A 26,728-nucleotide genomic window follows, 5' to 3' on the forward strand; every position below is an offset into this window, starting at 1 on the left:
GCTCCTGAAGATCAACATAAGACTGCATTCACATGTACTTGGGGTACCTACTGCTGGAATGTGATGCCTTTTGGTCTTAAAAATGCTGGCGCAACATATCAAAGAGCCATGATGACAATTTTCCATGATTTTATGCATACTTTGATGGAAGACTATGTTGATGACCTATTATGCAAATCTGTCACAAGAGATAGTCATCTAGCCATCCTTGGCCCAATCTTTGATCGAACGGAAACCTACAAGCTCAGACTCAACCCAAAGAAATGTGTCTTTGGTGTCACAGTCAGCAAATTATTAGGGTATGTTGTTTCTCATAGAGGCATCGAAGTAAACCCCGAAAAAGTTAAAGCAATAATGGATATGCCTCCTCCTTCCAATCTCCGTCAACTAAGAAGTCTACAAGGGAAGTTACAGTCAATCCACTGGTTTATAGCTCAATTGGCAGACAAATGTCATCCCTTCCAGCATTTATTGCATAAAGGTGTCACTTTTAAATGGACTGAGCAATGTCAATCAACATTTCAAACTCTCAAAGATTATCTGTTGTCACCACCTATTCTAATGCCTCCTATAGAAGGGAAGCCATTCATATTGTATATCTCTGCAATTGAAATGTGGCACTGGGAATTCTCTTAGCCCAACAAGATGAGAAAGGCAAAGAATGGGATATTTATTATATCAGTCGGACACTAGTAGGCTATGAGCTGAATTATTCAACTATTGAACGTGCATGCTTAGTAGTGGTATTTACAACACAGAAGATTCGACACTATATGTTAAATCATCAGACATTGCTAGTTACAAAAATTGATCCCTTGAAATACTTGCTTAGCAGGGCAGCTTTGACAGGTCGCTTAGCAAAGTGGGTTATGATCCTCAGTGAGTTTGATATTGAGTAAGTTGAGAGAAAGGCAATAAAAGGACAAACCATAGCGGATCAACTTGCAGAAGCACCTATTCATGATGATCATCCAATGTTGACAGATTTTCCAGATGAATTAGTCTTTACTGTCACATCTTCTAATGAATGGAAATTATATTTTGATGGATCCCATACCAAATTTGGGTCTAGAGTAGGTATATTGTTTTTTACCCCTCAAGGTGATGCTATTCCCAAATCCTATAGAATAACTTTCCATTGCACCAATAATATTGTAGAATACGAAGCTTTGGTCACAAGACTCTGAGTAACAATCCACTGGAACATTACACACTTGCAAGTCTATAGAGATTCCCAGTTAGTCATCTGTCAAGTGAATGATGAGTATGAAATGAAGGATGAAAAACTTATTCCCTACAAGCATATGGTGGATTTCTTCAAGACAAAATTTATGGCTATCCATTTCAGTCAATTTCTAAGAATTCAAAACAAGTCAGCAGATGCTATGGCAACTATTGCTTCGATGTTAAATATGCCCCACAATATGGACAGATGTGAATTTTTGGTCGAATAGTTGCTTGTCCCTTCTTTTGAAATTTCGACAGCAGATGTGATGTGTGTTCTTCTTGGTCCTAATTCCCTGTGGTATAATGACATCTATCAATATTTGAAATCCCAAACCTTACCACCTAACCTTTCCTCTAACCAACGTCGCGCCTTCATACGCCAAACTGCCAAATATGTCATCATCGCAGAAACCCTTTACTGTCATTCCTTTGACCACACCCTCCTTAGGTGTTTGGATTCTGACGAGGCACAAATGGCTTTACATGAGGTTCATGATGGTATATGTGGGGTCCATTTCAATGGTTTGAGTCTAGCTATAAAGTTGATTCATGCTGGGTATTATTGGCCCACCATGGAAAAGGATGCTCATGATTTTGTCAAGAAATGCTACAAATGTCAAATACACGGAAATTACATTCATGCACCAGCCCAAGAACTTCACTCTGTCATATCTCCGTGGCCCTTTTCTCAATGGGGATTGGATCTTATTGGCAAGATTCACCCGACATCTACAAATGGACACAAATTCATCATCACAGCCACATAATACTTCACAAAATGGATCGAGGCTATCCCCATGACCTATATCACTGGTGTTCAAATTTCAAAGTTTCTACTGAATTATATCATATGCAGATATGGGGTTCCCCTTGCAATTATCACAGATAATGGTCGTCCATTCAAAAATAAAGATGTCAAGGAACTCTGTGAAAAGTTTCGCATCCAACACCGTTTCTCTAGTCCTTACTATCCACAAAGTAATGGTCAAGCCAAAGCATCAAATAAAACCATTATTAAGATCTTGAAAAAGGTTGTCAATAACGCTGGTCGAGATTGGCATGTGCAGTTGAATCTAGCACTATGGGCTTATCGTACTTCCATCCACACACCTAGTGGCGCAACACCGTATTCCTTGGTGTATGGTGCAGAAGCCATTTTACCTTTGGAGGTGGAAATTCCTTCTTTGTGTGTTTCCCTGCAATATTTGATTGATGATGAGACGCACAGAGTCTCTTAGTTGCATCAGCTTGAGATGTTAGATGAGAAACGTCAGACAACCCTGACACATTTGCAAGCATATACAAACTGTCTCCGTCGCTCTTATAATAAGAAGGTCAAAGGGTGACACTTCGAAGTGGGAGATTTGGTCCTAAAGGAGAACCCGAAGAATACACAATCTAATGACATCATCAAAGAAAAATTTGAGCCTAATTGGGTTGGACCTTTCATAGTTATTGCAGCCTATGGCTTGGGGGCATATCATCTTGCAACCCCAGACGGTGAACCTTTGTCAGATCCTGTAAATAACATGCACCTTCGCAAGTACTGGGCATAGTTCTTTTGTCAGCAGTTCTTTAATATGATCCTGAAAAAATACAAAAAAATCAAAAAGCTCAAAAAAATACAAAAAAATCAAAAAGTGAAAGAAAAAAACCAAATAAAAAGTGAAAAATTGAAAAGAACAAAAGTAAAGAAAAATAATTCACCCTCTAGTGAAAACTTGGCAAACAGGCGCTTTGGGCAAGTACCATGGTGAAAACCTGGCAAACAGGCACCATGTGTAAAAGATTATTTCTCCGTCATCTATCATGACCTCTAGCTATACTTTCCCCCCGCAGGTTTATCATGCTTATCCTTGCCCTGACCCAATGTTCTGTTCCAGGCCTGTGATTGGTCAACATCATTGTCTTGCATACTCAGGTTTCCAGTCCTTGTGCATATGTTTCGGTCCTAGTCGCTGTATATGTCTTTCAACTGTTCATTGGGTGCGCACCCCTTGTCATGATCAATTATTGGAGCTTTCAAATCAAATAACGTCCTAAAATAATTAAAAAAAAAATTGAAAAATGTCCTGCAAAAAAAAAAAATCCCTAAAAATCACATAATGTCCTGAATAAATCCCTAAAAATCAAATAATGTCCTGAAAAAAATCCCTAAAAAGTCAAATAAAGTCCTGAAAAACAAAAAGAAAAGAGAATTTTTTTTTTCAAAACATCAAAATCCAAAAACAATTTCTTTGGCATTTTGCATTTTGTCAATAAATGGTACCCTCTGTGCAAAGACAGATCGTTGAGCATACATCCAACGACAATCGATCAAACATTTGTGTAGACAACAAACAGATAACATGTTACAACATTGTATTTTAATGAAATCACGCATTAACAGATGAACTTTTCAATCAAACCAGACATTCAAACTAATCAAAATTGTCATGTCAATCATTCAACATCAATATCATTTGTCCTTGTCACTACTATCATGGGTTTTATATAGGGTGTGGTATGCTCTAAACCAGACTATGTCCTGTCTTAGATAGGGTACTGCATTCCCTGAAACCAGACAGCATGATCATTCCTATTTTCCACTTTTGACAATGACGATCAGACTGTTTGTTGGACTTGGTCGAATTTGTGCGTCTTACCTTTTTACTGATTTATTTTTGGCTTTGATCATGTTCCTATGTTGCTCAAGGATGTCACTGAGTGATTTAGAGTGACCGGGATGGTTCATGGTCCCTTTTGTTTTTTTTTTGTTATGTTTGCTATTTGTGGAATGTTTGTCACAAATTGGGGCAACTATATCATTGGGTGTCTGTGATAAGTACATTTGCTTTGTGAATGCCGCACATACCTCGACCCTTGATGTATGCACCCTAGGATGATTCACTCATTCCTTGTGTGCGATGTGTCTGTCTTTTGCAAAAAGGGTTGTGTTTCAGCTTTGGCCTTCAATGCCATGATGCTTTGCATCCGCTTTGCTACATTAAATAAAGGTTCTCACCTACTTTTGTGCATTGGTGAAAGCAAGTTTTTCTTCATCTCTAACTGTCCTCTATCTAATTTCTTCTTACTAACATTCCTTCTGTCAGTTTGGACAGTCAGTTCGGTCTAGTTCTCCGATCTCCAAAAACATAAGCTGCATCTTGCATTCATTGATTAGTACATTTGCATTATATCAAGTCCATACAAAAACATTTTATTCATTTCATCTTATAAATGCATCCAAAAACATAAACACCATTCATACATGTTCCAAAGATAGTACATAGATAGTGCATAAGACATCCATACATGGAACGTAAACATAAGCCATAACACATTGCATCCCATCATATAGCTGCATATCATATCATATATCAAAACAATATTGGAGTACGAAATTGGACTGTCTGTCCTAAGTATGGCCCGCAGGCTGAGAACATAATGTCAAACTATATATGTCTCTATCATAAGGAGCACGTGCCTCTGTAATTGGGTGCTCCCTCTGTCCTCCTCATCCCTGCTATGTCTCGAGGATGAAGCTCCTCCTGTCCCTGGTCCTGGCTGTGGTGGTCTCCTAGGTCCACTCACCCCTATGCTGCTCACTGACCTCCGAGAGCGTGGCCTACTCTTTGTCCTCGACCGTGATCGATATGATGCTGCTCTCTGCTCTGGTGGAACTGCACTCTCATATAGTGTCCTCAACTAGCGCATCTCATCTCCGGTCTCTACCAACATCTGTGCCATCTCATGTACACTAGCATCCCTAATCGACCCATTATACTCGGTCACTCTCTGCTCTGCTTGCTGTGCTTGGGCTATCATTGTATCTCGAGCCGCTGTTAGTCTGGCTATCTCTGCTCTAAACTAATCCTACTCTATCCTCAAGATAGCATTCTGTCTCTCTAATGTGGCAATGTAATCATGCTGACTCGCTATGGTGGCCCTACATGTCTGCATCTCCTCTATGCTCGCTGTCTCCTGCCCTATGGGTATATCCTGCAATGCCTCATGATTTGCTGAATCTGGCTCATCTCCCTCCTCATCCCCCTCTCCCTCATCATCTCCCTCCTCATCCCCCTCATCCTCATCTCTGTCTTCATCATCTCCATCCTCCTCTCCAGCGAGTGGACAGTCCTCCTGTCTCCTAGGTACCGGAATATCAGGATCCATCAATGGCACTGGCCACCTTCGTACAAACCATCGTTCATACTCTTCTATCATCCCAACATCTACAACATTTGATCTCCAATCCCACTATCTCCGCTGTAGCTGTGTGAAGTCGGTATATGCTATGTGTGGCTGAATCATCCTACCCCACTGACTCGTCTCTCTGTGAGATTGGGCAAAGTGTGTAGTCCTTATCGATACATCCTACCTCTCTCCAAACTATCATCTGACTCTCTCTGGCAGGTACATCTCAATCACTCTCTGGCAGTTCACTGGTCGCCCAATCAGGTATCTCTCCTGTCTGCAATACAGTAGCTCATCACTATCATCTGACCATCCAGGGCAATCAAGATATGGCCTCCATGTGAAATCTCTCAATCTATCTAGCTCATGTCGCCAATACAATATGTATCCAAATGGACCCTATCTTAGCTTACCCCCATAACAGTACACATATGGTTGATGTGGTACTACCTGTCTCTCTGCAATCGGTTGACATATGGCTATGTGCTCAAATGCCCATACCTATAACAATGTGACCTCGCAGCTCAAAGTCTGAACCCTCTGATATGCTATCTGATGCAACTGAAAATATAGCATGGCAAGCACACATGGTCCCCATGCATATATAGTCCCCTCTGTCACCATCCGCTCTAACACTCTTCCCCATCCAATAGGGAATCCATATCCTCGTCTGTCCCCTGCTAATAGGCATGCTATAACCATTGCTATCACCACATATCACTGATCGTACTCTGATGCCATGGTCTCCCAGCCAATCTCCCTCTCTACGATATCAAGGTCATCTGCATCGCACTCAAATAATCTGCACAAAGTGTCTCTCCCTATCGCTGGGTCATATACTACTATCTCCCCATGAATCAAAATGTGGAGGATACGCCACACGTCCTCTAGTGTTACTGTCGCCTCTCCAGTCGGCAGATGGAATGAGGAAGTCTCTAAATGCCATCGCTCTGCCAATGCGGTGAGCAGTCCTGTGTTTGCCCTAATCTCGGGCATGTATGTGTTGTAGTATAATCCAAGTCCTGCTAGTGTATCTTTGTCAGTACTCCTGAGTCTATGTCGCAACATGAAGCAGTCGGGTTTGTTCTCCCGTGTAATCAATGGATATTGTCGACTCTGCATCACAATTGGGGCACAAATTTGTCAGTTTTAGGGTTTTCTCCTAAGGGTTGCATTTCCTTGTTTCATGCACCAATCAGGGTTTTTCTTATCTATTTTGACCTATTCTACCCTTATCCCTCTTTTTGGGATCATCCACGTGCTATTTTTGGTCAAATTAGGGTCCTAAGTGCACAACTACGCTTGTGTACCCTGTCCTGCGCCTGTGTAGCATCAAGCTGTGCCTGTGTACCTTACACAGGTGCAAAACCTATTTACACGGGCGCAAAACTCTCTTTTTCCTTCCTCTATGGACCCCGCAATGTCCCACAAGCAAGCAAAATTCATGAAATTTGACATATGGGTTTTCGAGCTACATACCGCTGCTCTCACATCGTTTGGTCGTCTGTAGGTGTGTACACATTCCTCGAGATGATCTGCCATTGGAATGTTTGCCATCTCTATGCAAGGGTCCTTTTCCAGAGCAACAATTCCTCCACTTTGGCCAGTGCAAATGAGCTCTTTTCCTTCTCCTTGTCTCATTTATAGCTCTTTGTCAGTACCCAGATGGCGGTGCATCCTCTCCAACTTATACTGGTCGCGGTCTTTTGCACCTTCCACTGCTTGTCCTTTGTGTATCCGACCTCTAATTTTTGATCTGTTTGAACCTATCATTTTCTGTCATTCTTATCGATCAATTGGCCTCTTTTCTGGATTTTTTTTTTTCCGGCCAATTCCTCAAGGGGGCATGCATATGTCATCATTATTGTCTGGGGGGCATTTTCATTATTGTTCTTTGAAACAACGCTTAGAATCACATTGTCTCAAAGAGGGGCAAAATGTAGACATCTAAAAATGGTCAACGCTTGCGAAGTCATACTTTAACATTTGCGCATTGCCTTATTTTAGGGTTTTTGCATCGCATTAACATTTCTTCTATGTTGCGCACTTGGTCTTTATCATTTGCGAGCATCGAGTCCTCCTTCTACATTCCTCATTTTTTTCGCTTTCGAATTTGGTCTTGTTGATAACAATCTTCAGTTATGATTTTGGCCGATCTTATCCTGTTGCATCAATGTGCGTGCTCATTTATCATCATTTTGGACATCGTCAATCCTAATCGATGATAGAATTAGGGTTTTGTCCTCTTTTCAGTCTTGTCATCTTGCGATCAATTCATCATCGATCCTCGTCCTTGTCAATCTTGTCATCTTGTGATTGATTCGTCATCGATCCTTGTCCTTGTCAATCTTGTCACCTTGCGATCGATTCGTCATCGATCCTTGTCCTCTTGTCAATCTTGTCATCTTGCGATTGATTCGTCATCGATCCTCATCCTTGTCAATCTTGTCACCTTGCGATCGATTTGTCATCGATCCTTGTCATCTTGTCAATCTTCTCATTTTGCGATCGATTCGTCATAGATCCTCGTCCTTGTCAATCTTGTCATTTTGCGATCGATTCGTCATCGATCCTTGTCCTGATCAATCTTGTCATTTTGTGATCGATTCATCATCGATCATTGTCCTTTTCAATCGTGTCAATTTGGATCAATTAGTCATTGTTCCTCGTCAATTGGCGCCTATCAATTTGATCTCTTTGTCAATCTTGGTCAATTTGTCAACCAATCTCAATCGTTTATCAGCATTGGTCCTTTGTCAATCAAAATCATGATCGAATCAACATTAATTTCTTGTTGTCTTGACCTAACTCCTTGTCCTCTTATTTCTAGGGTTTTATGTTTTGTTCATTTAATCCTTTTCTTCTTCTTGGTGGGTTAAATAAATCTATTTATTTAGTCCTAGGTCTTTTTCATGAATTAATTAATGGATGAAAACCTATTAATTAATTCACCTAATTTCTATTTCATCTTTTTCCTCATTTTTCCAATTTACTAATTTCTCTTAATTCCTAATTTCTATTTCTCCTATTTTCTTCAATTTTTCTAATATTTCCCCTAATTTCATGGGAATGGCATTTCAATTTTGTCAATTTTGTCATAATTTGTCAATCAATCAATCTTGCATGTCAATTTTGTCATAATTTGTCAATCAATCAATCTTGCATGTCAATTTTGTCATAATTAGTCATAATTTTGCCATTCATGATTTGAATTTCCATTCAAATCTCTTCATGCTAATCTTGTCCTCTCTCCAGTTTGTCTATAAATTGGATGATTTTCTTCAATCAAAAGATCAATAAACCACGCTTCTAGTATCCTTATGCTACCATTTTTCTAGTCATCTTGCTTTCATACTACGCTTTTGCACTTGTAGGTGAGATCCACAAACACACTAATTTTAAGGAGTGTAATGCCCCGCCAAGAAACCCCTAAGGGTTTAAGTTAAAAACACTCAAATAGAGTGTAAATATATATATATATATATATATATATATATATATATATATATATATATATATATATATATATATATATATATATATATTTTAAATAATAATTAAGAGCGTTAATGAAAAGTTACAACATTAAGATAATTTGGAGTTAACTAAGATCTTATATAACATAGCGGAAGGCTAAACGATCCTAAGGAGTTTCCCAACGCGATTACATAACCTAACACCTAACTCAACTTGCGTCGATTGACCCAATAAGCTGGATAACTTAATTACAAGATAATGCATAAGACTTGAATGTATATATGTTCAATGATATGACATCTTAGAATTTTAGGAAGCGTTCATTTAGTTCGGGTGGATAGGATACCATCGTGAGGTTATTTACTCAATGCACATTAACACCTAAATTATTTAAGAGGCCATCCTTAAGGTTCAATGCGATTAATCTACGAAGTCCATTCATTTGGTTTTAAGATAACCACCCACATTTGATATCTTTCTTAACTATTAAAAGTATGGTTAATAAGAAGAATTCATTCATTAAAGATTAAACTTCCATTAATAGAGTGAGGACCCTTCATTTAAATACAACATAACCATCTAATGAGTCGTAATTCTCTTATGGAAGATAGAATGTGAGTAGCCATAGAATTCATTGAAGATTTAATAATGCTAATAGATGGCTAAATTCATTAAGGTGAAAATGTATGAGGACCACATGAGTTCATCCTTTAAATTAAGATATAGTTAGCAAGATGATATTCATCATTACAGGATTAAAATATAAGTTCATAGTGACGTTCTTCCATTAGGATTAGAATGTAACTATCTTATTGCATATCACTCTTTTTAGTTAAATGAAGTTAATATGAAAGGATACATTTACCAAGATTAAGATATAAACAACTATACGAACACTTCCCTCTTTAGTTCAATTTTAGCAATCATAAGAGATTCTTTTATTGAGGTTACAATTATGGATAAATAGTTGAGTTAACTCAGTTTCCAAGTTAATTTTGGCAAGGATTATTGTTAAGATTAAAGCGTGAAAAAACTAAACAAATTCATCCAATGTAGTGAAACATACTTAACATGGCGTTAATTCATTTAAGAAGATAAAAGTAAATACCTATATGATGTTTATCCTTTAGAATCCAACTTAGAAATTATAATGTTAATTCTATCTTTGTTTTCCCATACTCATTTGTTCAATTTACATGCTTAATAGCAAGTTAATCCAATGATGTAACATAGCAAGATTCTTTCCACTATACTACTTTTAATTCACATTATCAAAATACTTTTTCCATAAACTTAATTACAAACTTCCATGAACCTGATTACTACTTTTGCCAAGATGAATAATTTTATGCACTTAGATTTAAATTCGTTAATTTCCGTCGTACACTTTACAAGATAACAACCATACATGATAACTTAAAGCATGAAATAAAGGAAACTAAAACATCGCATAACACAGATATGATCTCGGAGTTCACCCCTAAGGGGCTACATCTCCGGGTCTGCTCAACTGCAAGACCCCTCTGGCATTTAATATAGTTAAGATTACAAATTTACATGTCCTTTACATCTTTGCCACTTAAGCGGATACAACCAATTTACAAATGGCCACTTTGATACACAAATCCTAATTGACTTCCACGTAGAGGCAGAACCTATAGTGCATGCTAAAAGGAAGTACAAGGTCCATTGCCCAACAGTACCCTAGTTAGAGACCAAGACTTAACAGGTGTCCCAATGACAACACAACAGGGTCCAAACAAATACATCAAGTTTTGCCATCACTTTAACAAAGCAAATACAACACTTAAACTTATAACTTTCCAAATTGATACATTGTCCAACTTCCATTCATTCTACTAGCTTATCGATGAAGTAATAACAAAATATACGAAGATAATTTAGGTTCAAATTTAATTCTCTCCTATACTTTAGTTTTCATTTCTAAAATTCTCGGAAGGTCTTTATCAATCAAATCGAAAGACAATGCTTGTTTAAAAGAAATACAATGTCTTATTAAAATACATTCCATAACGTTAGCAATGGTGTTTTATTTTAAAGGTCTTCAAATACAGACAATATTTGATCTCTTCTCCAAGGATTACCTTTCCTATTAAAAGAAGTTCCAATTTTAAACGTTGTTAATATCAATTTAATAATCCAAGATTGATAAATCTTAATTAATCTACAAATAAGAAAAGAATATGCAAACTCCATTATTTGATATATATATAAATATATTAAATATTTAGCACTAAAATCTAAATTAATAGAAAAAAATAGATTTGCTACAAACTTAACACAACTTCTTTATTTCATGACATTTTTCTTGCACTTCATATATGACAATATTATATATATTGTTTTTTTTTACAGCAAATAAAATATATCAAAAAAAAAAATGAAACAAACTTTATACATTTTTTTTTGTTTTTGTTTAAACCCTAACTATAGTGCTGCGTCCCACAGTGTGGACGCAACCTGCGGCCCACACTGTGGACGCAGCCTGCGGACCACGCCGTGGACGCAGCCTGCGGACCACGCCGTGGACGCAGCCTGCGGACCACAACATGGACGCAGTCCCTGCGGCCCACGCTGTGGACGCAGGCTGCGGCCCACGCCTGCGGACCACAACGTGGATGCAGTCCCTGCGGCCCACGCTGTGGACGCAGCCTACGGCCCACAATGTGGTCGTGGGGAGCACTGCGGACTTCGGCGGTGCCGCGGGGGAAGAAATGGGGTAGGGGGCGGGGGCGCGAGCCGAGCTTCGGCTCCTCCGCCCGCCAAACCCTAGCCCCAAACACATATAATAATTCTTTTTTTTTGTTTATTATCTATTTTTTTTTTATAGTTTCAGGCATATATAATTTGGTAATAATAAAAACACATAGCCAATCCCCAAATACATGTCCCACAGTCTTATAGACAGAGATTTAAAGCATGTTCCAGCAACTGCTCCTATTTTGAAAGGAAAACACAGTCTATTTAATTTCCAGCTTGCTCATAATAAACAACCAACTGGGAGACTATTTTTTTTTTGACATAAACATGAACAAAACAACCCAAAACAAAACACGAAAACCCCGAATCCAAAACAATGTTTGCATTCCATTTTCCACATAAAGATCCAACAATTAAACAAGAGGGTGGGTTGGAATCCTACCTTCAAATGCATTCCGGGAAGAGATTTTGACGAAGAGCTCCACCTGCAACTCTAAGCAAATTCCCCATTTTTTTCCCAAAAACAAGCTCTCCCCAAAAAGAACCCCCAAAAACCTTTTTAAACTAGGTTAAATGAGAAACCCTATTTTTGCCCTAATTTTCAATTTCGAATTTAGGCATTTATTTTTAAAATAAAATAAATGAAAATGAAAATGGAAGTCATTCCTTTCCATTATTTATTACATCTTATTCGCTTTCCTTATTAAAATTAAAATGCTTCTATTTCTTATTGAGTTTTAAATTTTGATTTCTCAATATAAATTTTAGGCCTACTTCAAATTTCGAAACTATTGACCGAGTAAGGCGTTTTGATTAATTTAATTTTCTAAAAATCAATCTTTTATACTATATCAACTTTACAAGTAAAAAAAGAATAATTTTCTTTAAATAATAAAATTTACCCTTTTCTCTTCCAAAATGCGAATGTGAATTAATTTATTTCTATTTCCCACATGACTTTAAATCTTTCCTTTCTAAAACGCATAACTCATTAAATTCGTTGTTATTAAAATTAACTATTAAATTAACTCGCTACCACATAATAAAGCGACCTTTTAAATAAATGACTAATCTAATGAAGGAAATCTATTTACCCTAATTTTCTCAACTAATAATGCGTAAATGAACACATTAATTCAAGTTAACTACTTTAAGCTTGCTACAATTATAATTAAAACGATCTCTTTAAATTAATGATTAATCATATAAAAGAAGCTACCTATTCAAATTTCTATATCACTAGTGTGTATGTCTACTCATTAAATTGAATTTAATACTTAGGATAACAAACTCCACTTACCTTGCGCAAGGCATGCAAATCGAGGAAGTCCACCAAATCACATGACACGCAACCCAATGCAAGGAAAGCCCCACGAATCCACACACGATGCTCACCTGACCATGGCTAAGGCAAGATGAAAGTTTAATGACCCCGAAATCCGAATTCTAAGGATGGAGGAGGTTTACTCAAACCTGCGAACCCTGAAGGAGATGAACCTCGCCTTAGGCGGTGTCGTACTTGCAATCTCCTTCACCCATGAATCATGCAAGCATACATATACATATACATATTCAATGAAGGCGTTAGCTCAAGATTTATCACAAGGGTTAGGAAACAATTACATTTACACAAAAATCGATGCAAAAACACAATAATAGGTATGCACGATTATTTATATTATCTAAACTACACATTGCACCACGGTTAACCTTCCATTCAAGAATGCCACTTGGGAAGTCAACCAAGGTCAAACGGGTATTACCAGTCCGACTAGGGTAGGGGCATTACATTCTCCCCCCCTAGGCTCCGACTTACTCCTGGAAGTCGCAAAGCTAAACGGAAGTCCTGCAACACTTATTAGTCCTTAAACTCAATTAACAATTATCAATTTGCACAAACAACTATTTTGCCATCATCTTAGAACATTATTCATAAATCCTCTACAAGTGTCATCATCCATTAACAAAAAAGCATCTAACATCATTCACATCTTCAAATATTCTATAATTTACACACAATCATAGTAAAGATACGAGATTTTTTCCCTTTTTTATTAAACCAAATTTAGGAAATTTAAAATATATAGACATAGTTATCATACTCATCTATCAAACATCACAAGAAAATATGCGCTCAAGGTCAATTTCTTTCACCAATTCATCTCTTTCACAAAACTAAATCATATAGAGCTAGCTTCAAATATCAATTTCTACAACCAAGTTAACATTCAACAAATAAGAGCCACGTAAGAACTCAATTGTTTACACTTTTCAGACATACAAGAACCTTTCCAATGACTATGCCCCATAACATAGTGACAAGTTAATACCATTTGTTCCATGATTGCACATAATATCCATCCACAAGACTGGTTTGCACAACACAATAGGCCACATGTGAGCATGTCTAATGCTCGGTCAAAGGTAACATATATGATCCACATCTCTATGCCTGCTCTCAGAATAAATACATGATCAACAAATGTCCAACATCTCACTCGAGGGCTCGATGGTGCTAGGGTACACCATAGCGGTGCTACCTTCCATACAAGTCCCTCGTGAATATCCCTTGTTGTGTAAGGTGTTTAGCCTCCAAGAGATAGTCACCACTCATAGGTAGGTAGTGGATCCTAGCTGTTTCCACAGCCTCACATACCTCCATCCTCAAGGTTCCCTGCGTCTACTTCCTTGTATACACTCATCCAAGACCGTCTCCTACGTTCTTGGAGAGGAATTCACATTGCAACACAAGACCAGCATACGAAAACAACAAGGATAAACCAGTTTAGCCACCAAAGTACAAAAGACTAAAGATAATAATTGTCAATTCCAACAATAAGACAAGAAAATAATTTCCGGATTTGCAACATCAAATCAAGTAAGATCAAGATTGCAAGATCGTGGCTAAACTGTCAAGGTCAAAGTAAAATAAATTGCTGGCCCACAAGGAAATAAATAAATAAATAAAAGAAAATCATAAGTGCACATTACATCACTACGTGACTAGTAGCTAGCCACCAACGAGGAAGGAAGGAACAATCGTCTAGCTATCCTAGTAGCTCATCATGTGGTGTGGCCAAGTCACACATCCGCATGACATGGCAGTGTGCACCTCGGCATCACCCCGCATCACGTCGTCATGTGGCATGGCTCTACCCTATACCTATTGGTAGGCCGCATGGAATGTCTACTACATCCCGCATCGTGTCCTAGCACGGCATGGCAATACTCCAAGCGGACAAGGCACGCAATGGACGTATCCTGCATGGCAGTGCACCCCGCAGATAAGGCACGCGTCGGTCACACCCCGCATAGCGATGTTCCTCTCAGGATACTCACCGTATGCCAGAGGTATACATGGCTAAGGTCTACCCACAAGTCTACCAACACTAGTCCATCGGCAACTCATGTAAGAAAATATAACATGCCTCTCATGAAGACAAGGCAATAGAAGCTCCAATAAAACCATCAATATGCTCAAGAATTGTCATCTAGATGCTCAAAATAAAGGATAGGGATTAGGCTGGCACACATGAACCTCGTAAATTGGTTCATCACAAGGGGAAGTATAGAGTACACCTATGTTACAGTTCATTACAAAACCATACTTTTCCTCAAAATAGGGAAGCTAAAGTCGCTTCGCGTCGACATTACTCGTACGTTGTTCATACTATTCAAGGAATGGTGACTTCTACTACTACCCCTTCACATACTGACTTATCAACAACCCATGGGTTGGCACTCAGTAAGGAAACAAATAAGCAACATCACATAGATAGGTATGGTTTCCCATACTCATAAGCAAACATATTCCCCATGGTTGATTACTTCACCATCCCATGGGCACACAAAACAAGTATGGGGTTTCTCACAACACACACAGAATAGCACCATTATTGGTTTAGTCACATTTATGAGGAGTACTTTACATTATGCTAACATATACTTAAGGGAAGTTTTAATTATGCTTTACACATGAATCACCCAACAAAGTTTACCCTAGATACACCTTCTGAAATTCTCAACAATTCAAATTTACACAAAGAAATTACATCATTCTGATACCTTTCTCAATCTTCCCTAAGCATTTTCATTCACATTACTAACTATGCAATTTCCCTTTCCAAGATGAAAAACTTTCCCCTTTCAATTAGAAGCCCAAAGCAACATACAATTTCATATGCGTTATAACAAAATTTCTTCTTAAATCACTGCATTCCAAATAGTATTTCAAAAACAAAAATTCCTATATCTTAGACAAGAGGAGGAAGAGAGTTGGAAAATCAACTATTTCCTATGAATACACAAGAATTTCAAGATCGCACCATATTGTAATGACTTGGAGACTACTTGGTTATGTCAAAGACATTATTCAATCACTTGGTTTTGGCGATTTGGTTATTGGTCTATTTGGGTTTGCATATTTGTTGTTACCGGCAAATAGGTCCAGGTTATGCACCGGCAAGCATATCTATTCCAGATCAGCATAACATGTTATGGAGATGATTTATTATTATTATAAATGCATTGAGTCGACATCATGCATCGGATATCGATTTATTTGTAATTGATTTTATTGTAATATCTTTTAGTGAGCCGACCTATTCAATTGGTCTTAGGTTATGGTATAAATGTAAGATCTCATTTGTGAGATTGATATGTGATTGGAAAAGGATTGTAATAGGGTATATGCAAAAATAACCAGAGCTACACGTAGACATCATTTGAAGGTTGAAGGAAGGTTTTTGTGAAGGCAATCGGAATGAAACCGGTACTGAATATAGCATATGAAGATGCTATTTTATGCAATACATTATCATTGGATTTAACCATCCAATTGTAGTCAGTGTGACTCTCATTTTGTGATTAAGCAGTGAGCTCTAGGCAGCTGGCCTTTTTGCATGTGCAGACTCTATATTATACACACATACTATCAATAGTAGTACCATTTTATTGTGGGTACGGCTTCCCACCATGTTTTTTCTCCTTACAGGGTTTCCACGTACAAATATTTGTGTTATGTGTTGTGGATGTTATTGTCTTTCTATTTTATGCATTAATCTCTACCGACACTGCAATTAACTTATAAAACTGTCTACCGGCATAAAGTTTGGTTTACCAACATTAAGCATTAAGTTTTGGTTAAGTTAATTTTGGTTGAATTTATTCGACAACTGATTCACCCCCCTCCCCTCTCAGTTGTCTCCGGGACCTAATAATTGGTATCAGAGCTTAGTCCTCTTTTGTAGAAGTTTAACAACTTGAGGAGATCCAATATCTTCTAACTATTTCAAGGAGGACTGTCCAAAACATGATGGAACCAATTATGGCATATGGAAGATCAGGATGGAGACACATTTGACTTGCATTGGAAAGGGCATATGGGATGTTATACTGCTCCTACTCAAGGTCAACCTAATCCACCTATCTTGGCTAAAGATGAGGAAAATGATTGCAAATCAAGAGAAGCACTTTTGAGCGCATTATCAGATCAGCAAATCATGGGATTATCAGATAGATCTGCTGCTAAGGCTATTTGGGACAAATTGGAAACATTGAATGAAGGAGATTCCACAGTCAAAATTTCAAAACTTGAATGCTTCCGGGTTAGGTATGAAAATCTGAAAATGGAAGAAGATGAAAGAATTTCTATTTTTATGGAAAGAGCAAATGAAATTGTTTTGGGTATACAATGTTGTGGAGGAACCTTAAGTGAAGGTGAGATTGTTTCTAAAGTTTTAAGAGCTTTGCCACCGGCATATAAAATGAAAGTTACTGCTATAAATGAATTGAGAACAATGCCTAATGCATCAGTATCTAAAGGCACCTTGGTTGGAAAAATTTCAACTTTTGAACTTGAGGAATTTGGTCCTATTGCTACTATTAAGACAGATCTAGCTTTCAAAGCATCATCATCTGTAGCATCATCATCATCATCGGAGAAATCTGATTGGAAAGCCTTCTATGCAAAAGAACTTGAAGATATTAGGAAGGAGAATGAAGAACTGGAAGAGCCTGAAGCACTATTTGCAAGAAAAATGCTTAAAGGTCCAGTTGGAAGTAAGTATGAAGGTAAAGCACCGTTTAAGTGTTTTAACTATAATAAGATTGGTCATATGGCTTCTAGATGTCCTAATAGAAATGCAAGATTAAGAGAAGAAGCTAAAAGAACATATAAGCCTAACCCTGATTATCAAAGATACAAATTCAAGAAGAATAGAGACAAATCTTGTGTTATCACTATTTTGACTATTGGGTGATTTTGTTCTTTAATCCGCTTAAGTCTGCAATTGTGCTTAGTACTTCATTTTTCCTTTGAGGGTTATTGGTCTAAGGGTTTAAGGTTTTTGCAATTCACCCTTCTTCTATCTTGAAATCCCTGCATTAAATTTCCTTGTTACTTTTTCCACTTAAGTGGAAGGGTCGGTCCATCGTGAGGAGAGGTTCCCCCTTTTTGTTTTGCCTTAGGCGGGTCTTTAATAATGTTTAAATTTTTTGCCTTCTCCTAAGTTTTTATCTCTTTGTTGGGCTTCATAAAGATCATGCAAGTGCTAATTGATCTAACGGTGCATGCGATCTCGCAAAGGGAAGTTGCGTGAGATTTACCTTTCGTGAAGTGGCAAAAAGGTGGCGGGCCCAGGTAAAGCGATCGCAAGGAAGGCTAAAGATGTACATCTCTGAGAAGATCTAATGGTCCACGTTGTTTCATGATGAAAAGATGGGCAAGGTTTATCCTTCGTGAAGTAGCGAAAGATTGGTGGGCCCGACAAGTAAGCTAAAGAATGAGTTGAAAATAATGCATTTTGTTCATGATCTAGCGGTCAATGCTATTTCGCATGGTGGAGATGTGGGAAGTTTACCTTTCGCAAAGTAGCAAAAGGGTAGTGGGCCCAACAAAAGGGTGGGTTGAAGGATAAAAGATGTGCATCTCTGAGAAGATCCAACGATGCATGTTGTTTCCCAGCCCGAAGCAACATGAAGTTTACTCTTCGCGAACTAGCAAAAAGGAGTTGGCAGTTATGCGGCAGATGAGGTGACAATACAACTAGATGTCTGGCTAAGGAAAAAGGTGATCTATCAATAGGACATGTGGCTTCGAAGGGATTGTGAGGGGCCCATTTGACTAAGTGGCAATATTGATAAAATCCACGACCAGATAAGACACGTGGCAGTTCAGATGTGGAGATTGATAGAGTTTTTGAGTGAATGAATGGCCAACACGTGGGGGCTGTTTGCCAGAAATTGGTAGGACAAGTGGATTCTACATAAGACTTCCCACTTTAAAGGTTAAAGGAGTTAAAAGTTGCGCATCTCAAAATTGATCCAACGATGTGCGCTATTTTGCATGGTGAAGATGCGAGGTGATTATGCTTCGTGAAATAGCGAAAACCATTAGCGGTGAAGGTTTCATGCAGTTAGTTAAATAAACTAGTGGTCACTATGGAGAATAACAGTCGAGCGGATGATAGAAGATCCAACGGTCAGCGCTATTTTGCATGGAAAGGATGCATGAGGTTTATGCTTCATGAAATAGCGAAAGGAAGGTGGGGCCCATTTCTAAGCAGGATGAGCCAGGTAAGGTAAAGAACGTGCTTGTTTTTTAGGATTTGATGGACGATGTTGTTTCACAATGAAAAGATGCGGGGTTTTTATCATTCGCGAAATAGGGAAAAGGCAAGACACTTAGAAAATTCTTTGTGGTCTGTTGGAGCCATATTTCAAATTCAATTGTGAATTGATTGCCGAAGCAAGTGGCTTAATGTTTCTATTCAATGCTCAGTTTCCGTAATGAGCTTCACATCAGCTGAAACCTTGGCATCATTTCGAAGAGTCTTGCAGAGGAAACGATGTACAAAGAAAATTTCTTTAGGCCAACAAGTAAGTTTCTGCATATTGCTTGACAGTTATAGTTTGAATTGGTATCACTAGGTGCTTGAATTCTCAGAGGTTTGTTAAGTTTTAATTGAAATAACTGTAATTCAAAGATGGCACCTCGAAGAGATTTCACAGGGAATGTGAATTATCAGGAGTTAGCCATTTGTAATGATTTGTTAGAACAATTAAGTATGTCTACTAATGCCACAGCTAAAATGAAAAAATTAGTACCCAAAGCTCCCCGCCTGAGAATTGGCGACGATTTATATGACAAAGGGAACTGGTTAAGGGATTCATAGATAGCGATATCAAGTCTAGGACTCTTCAAAGTGGGATTTGGCCAGAGAAATTCCTCTGCTCCAATGAATAGTAAATGGGAGTTAGATGTTGGAAGGCTCATAGTCCCTGGGGTTTTCATGGATGTGGACTTGTTGACCCAGATTGCAAATAACTATGACCCTGTTGCTAGATGTGTGAGAAATGTGAATGGGGGATCATTAATTGAAATAAATGATGATGAGTTTAGGAAAGTATTTAGACTCAGTGAGGTGTCGAATTATTTAGAGCCCATCAATTTTGAAACACTTGCACAGGTCTATAATGTGCAGAGAGATCACCTCAAGAGTGGCCCTTTGAAAGAAATTTTTGTCAAAATAGGAGGATTGATTGTTGTAGGCCCTAGCACCATGGAACCTTTCTCTCTAAATCTATTTACTTTGAGGGGTAAAGGGATGTATTGTGTCCCTATATCAGATTTTTGTGGAAGATGCTGAAACAACCATGCCAACCCACTATATACTCATGTTAGCACAAATTTTGAACCCATCTCTGGCAGTAACTTTTGACTTTGCACCTTATCTCACTGATGCCATTCATGAAGGGTTGATGGGGATAAAAAATTCTAAGTTAGACATACCTTTTGTATGGTATTCTCTTCTTATGCACATGTTTTTATTCAAAGGTGCTGATTATTTTGCTAATGATATGGACCTAATTAAGGAAAAGGATAATGAGGAGATGCCTGTTCAATTGTGGAGTACAATTTTGTCTTGGGATAGAGAGGATGTGAGTTACTTGAAGTTCGATAGATGTTTTGCATCTAGGCTTAGGATCCTCTTGTGCCTACAAAACCCTAGGATCCCCAAAGCTCTTTAAGAATTCCTTAGGCCTAAGGATTTTGCTCAGGATATTAAGATTGTGCATAATTGGGGCGACATATACTTGTACCCTATCTCTATTGTGTTTAGAGTCTATGGTTTCATTTGAACTCCATATTTTCTCCCCTATCAAGTCCCATTGAAGATAGGAATTGCAGAGGTCTTGAGGCAAATTGGAGGTTTGCAAGAAGCAAAATTCTCAAATAGGGGGAAAGGGACAATTTTCCCAACTGTCACCATTGCACATCAATTTGTAATCACCAAGGGTGGTTGGAAACATTTTGATGATTTCTTACAACCATACAGGTTGTCTACTATAGTATCAAGGTTCGCTGACCCTTAAGACTTCTTTAATGGTATGTTCAAGAAGAGAGCCATATCTAAAGGCAGACCACACCAGTTCCATTTTCCCAAGGATTTGATCAGAAATGAATTCAACCTTGATCAACAAGAATTGAGAAAGGAAAAATGGATGGCATATTAAAGGGCTCTTGATTTTAACCACCAATTTAATATTGGTTATGATCCTTTGTCTAGCTTCACTCCTTTTGAAGGAAAAGGCTAAATTATTGATACTTTATTTTGAAAATTTAATGCAGACCTTAAAGGAGAAAAGGGAAGTTATATTGAAAAATGATCCTGAAAAGGCTAAGTTGGTTCTAGCCAAGATTGCCTTTGCTATGGCCATCCCTCCAGGTGAGTATGTGATACACAAGAGGCCAAAATACAATGTGCTCATGCCAGTCAGCGGTGAGCCTTCTACTTCAAAGGGGAAAAGAGAAATAGAAGATCTAGTTGACATCCAAGATTCCCCTAAAAGGAGGTGCTAACAGGTGAGCCTTTATACTCTCCATTCCAATCCCCAATCCATGTGGGAGATGAACATGCAATGGCTGAGAAAGAAATTATTGCAGTTTGGAAGTCTTGGGGAGATTGCCTATACTTATGAAGAAGCACAAGAAGGGATGTCTGAAGAGCCACCAAGTGCTGAAATGGGCTTGATTGCAGAGGAGTTTAAAGGAAAAGAGTTAGACCTTAGCATCAAATAGGCCAGTGAAGAATTCTTGGCTGATAATAATTTTGTTACAGCAGGATCTTTCATGCAATTTGTTTGGAAGCAAAATATAGAAATGTTCAAAGCCAAATATGAAAAGAGGAAAAGTGAACAGCCCCACAAAGATGCATCTGCAGTGGAGGAGAAGTAAAACAACAAATGATGATAGAATTCAAAACCATTACTCTTGAGTAGGGGAGAGAAATGGTAGCAAAATTTGGTGTCCTAATTCTCCTAGAGTGGGATGTAGGAGATGTACTAGTGCTTGAAGCAACAAGGAAAGAAGCAAAGCCTTTAGAAGGAGTGACATTTAGCAAGGACCATGCTGCTTTGGTCATGTGGTCTCTAAGGAGGGATGAGAGTAGAAAGAGGAAGGACACTTCAGGGTCTAGCTACCTTGGAGGTATGATTGTGAAAAGAGTGTAGGACACAGGGGTAGTAGAAATTGCCAGAGCAGTTTTGGAATCATCAAAATTCAGTGTGGCAGTAGCTGAGAAGAAAGCCAAGGAAAATATTGATCTCCACGTAAAATTAGAGACAATTCTAAAGGCTTATAATGAGGCAAAAGGGGAGATAGCCCACAGGGATAACATCATTGCCAATTTGTAGAATCAATTAGTAGGGGAATACCAGAAAGGTGAATCTTCTACTTTAATGATTGCCTCCTCTCCAGGAAAACCTCCACCCACCAGTCCAATCATTGAATTTCCTCCTTCTCCTATGACTTATGGTTTTCAATCAACTGAGACCATACAAGATGAAATGGAAAAGTTGAAATAGGCTTAGGCCCTATTTGCAAATAAGTATGAGGAAAAAGTTAGAGGCACAATCTTGAAATTTGTTGACACAGTAGGAGCTTCTATTGTGTACATTTATATGAAGAGAATTTTGAATATGTTGATTGATCTGAAAGAAGACAAAGCTACTTTGGAGCCAATTTTGAATAAGTGGATGCCTAGAGAGGTGGATTTGGAACTTATGTGTTCATCTTATGAAGAGATAAAGGCTAATGCAAATATTAAATCCACTTGTGAGTTAGTGAAAAGCATGACCAGTTTAGTAGAAGGCAGAGCAGATGTAGAGAGAAAGGCCAACTTGTATAGAAAAGAATATGCTAATCATAAGTTTGAATTGTTTCCTAGGGATTTTGTTAGTTCAAGCCAATTGAAAGATGAAAAGGTTTGGCTTGATGAGCAAGGATATAACTTGTCTCAACGAAGAAATGAAGTCATCAGCACAAATGACACATCTTTATTTATTCAGACAATTGAAGAAATTGAGAAAATGAAGTCACATTATGGTATTTTGGAGACAGAGGTTAAGCAATTAAGGAACACATGGAAAAGGTTGAATAAACTAAAGAAGAAAATTGTTAACTTCTCCTGGCCTGGTGATGATGTGTTCCAAGAGTGGAAAAACAAGTATGTATTGCAAGAAGTAGAGGTCCAAGAATAGTTAGAAGATTCTACAATAGAATAACAAACTTCAAAGTCGTTAGGAATGAAATGATTGTAATTTCTTTTCAACGGGAATCATGGTTGTAACAAACTTTTCCTAGGGAAGTCCGAAGCTTGTTTGCATCCATATGATTATAAATGGATTCCAAGACTTTAGGAAAAGATCATCACAAGAATTTGTAAATAAACTCTGCTGAAATATATCTAGGGTTTTCTGGTTCTTTCAGAAATCACCTTGAGTTATGTAAGGTTTACAAAATGAATATTAATATACAAATCAAAGATTTTTGAGCCTAAATCTTCGTTGTCTTCTTGTGTGTATTCATTGATTTACTAGTTTCTTTTGGATAATTTAGGGTTATTCAATTGAATAGGGATTGCAAGGCAATCTTACAGATATGTTTTAGGCTTTTCTCTTCAGGAGAGGAATTAAATATACATGAAATATCTCTGTTAGTAAATCAATTATTTGCTGCTTTGAATTTGATAAACGATTTTAGCTTAAAGGGAAAGAAATTATATATATGTCAGGCACATATTAGATTAATGAAAGCCGAAGTGATGATATGTATGAGAATGTCCAAATTTGGAACTCTTGTTTAAATTGGGTGACTCTGTAGCCTAGATAAGGCACTGATATTAGTTGTGGAGTTTTTCTATTTTTCTTGGGGTCAAGACTGAAAATGAACACATGTTTTCTTTTAATATTTCAGTATTATTGAGGTGATGAGGTTCATAGGTTTTTAGCATTGGTTTGTTGTTGTTTTCTTTTAATGTTTCAGTATTATTGAGGTGATGAGGTTCATAGGTTTTTAGCATTGGTTTGTTGTGGATCTCATATTAAAATTGTGAAAGTATTCACAAGAGGTATACCCACCTGAGCTTTGGATAAACTTAAAGTGTAGAAGGTTTTGTAGAAACCTTGTTATATGTTTTTCTGGAATTCTATTTTCTGGTTGTCCTCTCCATATGCAACAGAGGTCTCAAATTTTCTTACAAAGGGGATTGGGGAAATTAGAATTTGAGAACAACATCTTGTTATTATGCTGATGAAGGAGTTGTTGATGATTCTGATGAGGAACCGATAGACAATGGATGGGCTTTTGTTGCTATAACAGAAGATCAACTGACACCTACTGTTCAACCGGTAGACAAGGCCCTGGCAGCTAAAGTTGAAGATAAGGATGAATGGATTATTGATTCAGGATGTTCACATCACATGACTGGTGATAAGAGTAAATTCTTATCCTTTTAGGATTACAATGGAGGTCTAGTAAGATTTGGAGATGATAAATCTTGTATGATCAAAGGAAAAGGAACTATATCTTTTGATGGTAAGCACAATACTAATAATGTTTACTATGTAGAAGGTTTGAAGCATAATATTTTGAGTGTTGGTCAATTAGTTGAGAAAGGATTTCAGTTATAATTCAAGAATGGTAAATGCAAAATCTTAAATAGAACTGGTTTGGAAATTGCAACCAGTAATCAGACTAGAGGTAATATATTTCATTTGAACAACAATGAGAAAGCATGTTTGATTGCACATATTGATGAAAGTTGGTTATGGCATAAGAGAATTTGTCATGTAAATTTTGATTGCATTGTGAAAATTAGTACAACTAAGGCAGTAAGAGATTTACCTAAGATTGTTAAACCTCATAATCCGGTATGTAAGAAATGTCAATTTGGAAAGCAAGTTAGAGCAAATTTCAAAAGTATTCCAGAGAAATCTAACAATGTTCTTGATTTAATTCATACTAATTTATGTGGTACAACAAGAACTAGAAGTATACAAGGAGATACGTATTTTATGCTAATCATTGATGACTATTCTAGAATGTGTTGGGTTACTTTTCTCAGGGATAAATCTGAAGCATTTGGGAAATTCAAACTATTCAAAGTGATGGTAGAGAATGAAACCAACAAGAAAATCAAATGTTTGAGATCAGATCAAGGAGGTGAGTTCACATCTAAGGAATTTAATACAATCTATGAAGTGAATGGGATAAGAAGACAATTATCAGCACCCCGGACACCACAACAGAATGAAGTTGTTGAAAGGAAAAACAAAACTATCTTGGGTGCAGCCAAAAGTATGACATCTGAAGCAAATCTACCTCATATATATTGGAGAGAAGCGATCAATACAACATTTTATACATTCAGCCGAGTTCACATCAAAGGTGAAACCGGTAAGACCCCTCATGAACTATGGTTTGGTAATACTCCTACTCTTAAATATTTCAGAATATTTGGGAGTAAACGCTATATTAGAAGAGATGAGTATATTGGCAAATTTGATCCTAGAAGTGATGAAGGAATATTTCTTGGTTATTCATCTAAGAGCAAGGCATATAGATGTTTTAACAAGAGATTGTAGAAAATTGTTGAGAGTGCAAATGTGAAGATTGATGAACAGTTTAGAGGAAATTCAAGGTACATGGACTCTGAACAGGCAATAGAGATAATCACAAATGAACCTACTGTGAGTACACTGGTATACAATGTTGATCCAGTTACATCGGCATCATCTGAAGATTCAATAGTTACTCAAGAACAACAACAAGTAAAAACACCCAGATATGTAAGATTGAATCACTCTGAAAGTCAGATAATTGGAATCAAATTTCAAGGAGTTATGACTAGAGGAAGATTGGCAAATGAAGAGGTATGTCTTATTTCTCAAATTGAACCTACATCAATTAATGAGGCATGTGAAGATAAATATTGGATTAAAGCTATGGAAGATGAATTGGAACAAATTGAAAGGAATAACACTTGGTCATTGGTTCCCTGACCTAAAGACAAAAATGTGATTGGAACTAAATGGGTTTTCAGAAATAAACTTAATGAAGATGGTAAGGTAATCAGAAAAAAATCAAGATTAGTGTGTAAGGGATATTCATAGAAAGAAGGAATTGAGTACAATGAAACCTTTGCACCGGTAGCTAGAATTGAGGCACTCAAACTTTTATTGGTTTTTGTAGCACACAAGAACTATAAAGTATATCAAATGGATGTTAAATGTGCATTTCTGAATGGAGATCTTGAAGAAGAAGTTTATATTGAACAAACTGATGGATTTTATTTGACAGATAACAAAGACATGGTTTGCAGGTTAAGGAAAACTTTATATGGACTAAAACAAGCTCCTAGAGCTTGGTATGCTAGATTGGACAAATATCTTTTGAAGCTTGGATACACTAAAGGTAATGCTGACAACAATCTATACTAAAAAGTGACTAATGATGACATCTTGGTTATTGAAGTTTTTGTTGATGATATAATCTTTGGAGGAGAAGATGGGTTGTGTAAAGACTTTTCTAACAAAATGCAACAAGAATTTGAAATGTCTATGATTGGAGAGATAAAATTCTTTTTAGGATTGCAGATTTCACAGACTGATAAAGGTGTATTCCTATGTCAATCTAAGTACTTGAAGGAATTACTAAAGAAATTTGGCATGGAAAACTCTAAACCGGTAAGCACACCTATGACTAGAACTGATAAATTATCTTTAAAGGATGAATCAACACCTGTTAATCCGACTAGATACAAGTATATGATAGCAGGTTTATTAT

Source organism: Cryptomeria japonica, chromosome 9, assembly GCF_030272615.1.
Source record: "Cryptomeria japonica chromosome 9, Sugi_1.0, whole genome shotgun sequence".
NCBI classification, from domain to species: Eukaryota; Viridiplantae; Streptophyta; class Pinopsida; order Cupressales; family Cupressaceae; genus Cryptomeria; species Cryptomeria japonica.